Genomic DNA, 5,263 nt, shown 5'->3' with positions numbered 1-5,263 from the left:
AATTTGATAACGAGACTCAAGCATCACTGCTACTAGCTTCTCTACCTGATAGCTGGTCCGGAACAGTTACTGCTGTTACGAGTTCCGTGGGGACCAGTGGTATGACTTTTGAAGGGGTTAGAGATTTGGTTCTTGGCGAAGATATCAGACGCAAGAATCAAGGTGGATCTTCTTCTTCTGATTTATTAAATGTCGGAAGAGGTAGAGGGAATAGCAGGAGCAGTGGGAGTCGGGGAAAAAGTTCTTCTAGAACTTTGAAGAATGTGAAATGCTGGAACTGCCAAGAGGTGGGACATGTTAAGAGTCAATGTCCAAAGAAAGAATTAAACATTGCTGGTGCTGAGAGTGTGTCTGAGGATGATGCACTGATACTCAATATGGAAAGTTCTGTGGACTCTTGGGTCATGGATTCAGGGGCTTCGTTTCACGCCATGGACAACGGGGAAACGATGGTGAATCTAAAAAAAGGAGATTTTGGAAAGGTACGGTTAGCAAATGACGAGATGCTTCAAGTAACGGGCATGGGAGATATTGATCTAGTTACTTCATTGGGAACTACATGGAGCCTGAAGGATGTCAGGGTTATTCCGGAGCTGAAGAAAAAATTGATTTCTGTTGGTCAGCTGGATAAACAAGGACTGGAAGTAAGGTTTGGTGGTGGTAAATGGATGGCGGTCAATGGTAATTCGGTGATTGCTCAAGGTATGAAGCGTGGGTCATTGTATATGGTTGAGGTACCTTCTGAGGGAAGTATGACCATCCCGATTAAGCAAAACAAAATCTGGTTCGCTAAATCTACTGTTAAGAGAGTTCATTTTGCAAACATGAATTCTGGAGCCAAGGGGATGTTAGCTGAACGAGTCGGAAATTCTAAACCATCCAGGGGATTCTGTGACAGTGGGAGCACGGGGTGTGTTCCGGGTACAGTTACAAAGAACCGTTGGGTTTTGAAGACTAAGACTGGAAAATTCTCTCTTGTTGGAAGTTTGCAAAGTTTGGAGAGTGTTAGTGGTCCTCGGTGTATCTCTGGATCTGGTGGAGTGTCCAAACCGGTTGAGACAGAGGATGAGTCGGTGGTGGGATTAGCCACGACTGAGTTGGAGCTAGTAGGAGCTTCAACTGGCCCTTCTAGTACTTGAAGATGAGGGGCGGCTGCAATTAGAGAAATGGGACTAAGTTTAGCTTGTTCTTAGGAACTGGAGGCTTGGAAGACTTGGTTGTTTTAAGATTACTGGAGTTGGATGACAGAGACGGACCATGTTGTTCAAGCCTCCAAGTGGGAGATTGTTAAGATTTATGGAGTCTTGAACAAATTGACAAGTTCCTAAGAGTTCAAGGGCCATAAATGTAACATTACATTTAACAATTGAATTATTCAATAGTTGTCGGCAAACGTTTGAATTAAATATTCAAATGGTCGGTGGACAATTATTTAATATTTGTTGGACGGCTAATGTGAATGGCAAAATTTTCAAAGTCAATCTTTGCGGCAATCTTGTGCATATTGCGGCTCATAAATATACCTATATATATGCATGTATGTTTTGCATATTTTGTGTGCAAAAACTTGAGAGAACATCAAGTGTAGAGTGTCAAGCCAATTGTAATCTTGTGAGTTTTAATAAAATTCTCTAATTGCAGCCCGTGGATGTAGGATTTGCACCGAATCCGAACCACGTAAAATCCTTGTGTTCTTTATTGCTTTATTTTCTCGTTTCGTTTGTGAGTGTATGATAGTGTTTCCGCTGCGTGTACCCGGTCCGGTTCTCAACAGGTCATTCATTCTTTTTTTTTTCTTTTTCTTTTTTCTTTTTGTTTTTTTCCATCATTTATAAGTACTGTAAAACAAGTGTATTGTCAAAACCATGACCAATATATAAGTAATAAATATGATGATTTTTCTCTGCATTTAACTGAGTTATTATAGCAACACACTTATTACTTTCTCAGAACGACTGCACATCCAATCATTTTTTCTCTTCCAACGATTCACCCACATGATATTTTTATGTTCTAACGAAGTAATGAACTTTAATTTTCTCACAAAAGGACTTCTACATTTAACCCAAAACAGAAAAAAAAAACTGCAAATATCCAAAAAAAGAATGGTAACAACCATCTAGATTTTTCATTCTCTCATAGCAACGACACATCTCATCACTCTTTCTCTTGCAACGATTCATTAGCCTGATACATGAAAAAAAATTAATATAATTATGAGACTTGTAAATCATATCAAAGTATAATAATATTACAACTACCTTTCTTTTTGAACAACTAGAGGCGTAATGACCCAATCCTTGACAATAAGAGCACGTTCTTTTTTTCGGTACTTCTAATGAAGACTTAATTCTACTTGCATTTTTAGGATGCCCTTTCGTTTTAGTTGGACCAATAGGATCTCGGACAGAAAATTGAGCCATCAAATCAACTTGTGAAATTCCCATAGAAGAACCTTGAGAAGAATTTTCAAATGCTTTAGGGTTTTCCTGAATCGTTAAATCATCTAAAAGCTTTATCAATACAATATAGAAGAACCTTGAGAAGAATTTTCAAATGCTTTAGGGTTTTCCTGAATCGTTAAATCATCTAAAAGCTTTATCAATACAATATTAACTTTTTCTATCTTTAAAGGGGATTCCTTAGCCTGTTCGACAACTTTGGTAAAATTTGAACGAACACACCATAAAGTGAATGCACTAACCCCATTTTCATCATTCACTTCTTTGAGTCCGATACGACTATTACCCACTTTGTACATCGCATTAAGGGTCCACCGTGGTAAAATATAGTGATTCGGAAGTGTTTCAACATGCCTCTTCTTCATCACATATAGACAATGCTTGCATAAAATCCCACATGTCTCATACATAGCACAAGAACATGTGACATTAATTTGACTCATAGAACGGAAGTTAACAATTCGCCAATATGTTTTATCAACGTTCAGTTGCCCAACTCGGTATGTTATTTCTTCTTTACTTTTGCTTACAATCTCATGTGTTAAATTGCTAGTGGCTTCAATCCATTCTTTTTTAAAAATCTCAAAAACATTTCTAGTGTAACACTCACCCGCTTTTGCTTCGATTGGGTGCACAGAAGAAAGAACGACCCTCGAGTTCATGGTCTTGAAGTCTTCATCTTCTTCGGCGGCTCTTCGAGACTCAACTACTTTGTCATATTGTAGTACAAACGCATTCAGCATGGTGCTCGAGTTGACAAATCCATCAAAAAAATGAATTAATACTCTCACTTCGTCTACTGGTTGTCATACCAGCCAAGAAAATATCTTTCAAGAAGGGTTTAGCCCAATGTATCCGTTGGTTAAACATATCACTTATCCAACAATTATTTTCTAGTTTATACTTACCACATATAACTTCAAACTTTGTTTCAAATTCTTCAATGGTGTCACTGTTCACATAATCTCTATATGATTCCTGAAAGTCACTATAACGAGCAACAAATAGGCGAAGGTGTTCAGATTCATGCTTTTTAATATGCCATGCACAAAAACGATGTCGAGTCTTTGGAAACACTTTTTTTTATCGCATTACCCATAGCTTTGTCTTGATCAGTAATAATTGCCTTCGGAAACTTGCCAAACATACATTTTAGGAAATTCTCAAATAACCATTCAAATGTTTCTTCTTTCTCGTTTTCTAACAATGCTCCGCCGAAAAGTATAGATTGCCCATGATGATTCACCCCTACAAAAAGAGCAAATGGCATCTTGTATTTGTTTGTCATATAAGTGACATCAAACACAACAACATCTCCAAACTTAGTATAAGCCTCTCTTGATCTTCCATCCGCCCAAAACATATTCCGGGGACACCCATCATCACACACATCCATGACAAAATACTGGTCATTGTCCGTTAATGATTTATCTTGGAAATGCTTTATAAGTCCATAAAACTCTTTTCCCCTGTATTGTTTTCGTTGCTCGGATAAGACATCAGCACATTGCTTTGAAGTAACATCAACTTTATCTGAAGTTTTCATTGCATTAATAGCCTTTTTAATCTGACAAGGCTTCAACCCTGCTTGACTAAATTCAACCATAAGAGATTTGCATTCCATAGAACGGTGAAACTTCCCATGAGATCTATGCTTGATGACCTTCGTTGGTGTCATGCTCAAATCATGATTGTGTGTATCGTTAAACATATCCACAAACCATTTGTCGTCTTTTTGTTTTGAAATTCGAAGCATTGCTTTGCAACCGATTCTTACATCTCTACGACGTTTTTTCTTATTTCCGCTTGAAGTATTATCGTTCAATCTTTTGAAACCTTCTTTGTTGCATACATATATCCTCCGGTAAGGTTCATTTGTCGACTTATTTTTATATTTGTGATGGATACGTATACCAAATCCATGTAAAAATGCATAATCATTATAAAATGTATATGCATCTTTGGGCGTATCGAAAACCTTTCCCAATATACTTTCCTCATTACCTTTACCTTCATCACATTCGACATTCACATTGTTTATTTCTTCAGTTTCATATGTTCTTTCTAACAAATCATTTGTGTCAACATCATCAATTGTATGTGTGTCGATAGGACCATCCGCTTGAGTTTCAGACATCATTCACTATATATTACATAGAAACAATAATCATGAATTAGAAGAAAAAAAATCATTCACCAATGAACTAAAGAAAAAAACCCTGTAATTATTTTTTTCTTCTTAAAACTAATGATCATAACATACTAAAATAATACTACTAATATATTTTGAGAACAGATTGATAAAAGTGAATTTGTAATTAGTATTTTCTTGAACACCACAATTGGCACTGTTTTGCAACATCAAATTTAATGAATATTAATACCCTTTTTTCCCACACCACCAATAGAGTTAATAAAATGTATTTATTATGTCTTATTAAAAAACAATTTGATAACATGTTCATAGGCTCCACCAATTGCCTTTATAATTGTTTCTTTGTGTACTAACTTACCGACGCTCTTAGACATCACTAATAAAGTTTAAATTAAACCCTACTAATTTTTTTAATACGTTTGGGATCAATTTCATAATTGTTCAGCATTAGGGAAGAAACAATTAACCATTCACCAAGGGGAAGACATGATATAATCGTGTACAAGGGGAAAAAAGATCCAAGAATTGTGAGTGACGCACCTGTGGGATTTTGTGTAATCGTGTATGCGCGAAAGAAGATGATCATACGATTAAGATGTTTTCTCAATTAACATACTTTCGTGATCAATGAAGAAATCAATAAAGT

General features: G+C 36.4%; 1 pseudogene; it reads right to left on the bottom strand.

The window, feature by feature from the left end:
• Positions 1-2,518: 2,518 nt before the first annotated feature.
• On the bottom strand, positions 2,519-4,599 carry LOC145113955 (protein FAR1-RELATED SEQUENCE 5-like; annotated as a pseudogene).
• Positions 4,600-5,263: the final 664 nt, after the last annotated feature.

The sequence above is a fragment of the Lactuca virosa genome, chromosome 5 (genome assembly GCF_052849685.1).
Source record: "Lactuca virosa cultivar CGN04683 chromosome 5, Lactuca_virosa_CGN04683_v6, whole genome shotgun sequence".
Lineage (NCBI taxonomy): Eukaryota > Viridiplantae > Streptophyta > Magnoliopsida > Asterales > Asteraceae > Lactuca > Lactuca virosa.
This window is presented reverse-complemented; position numbering and strand designations above follow the sequence as displayed.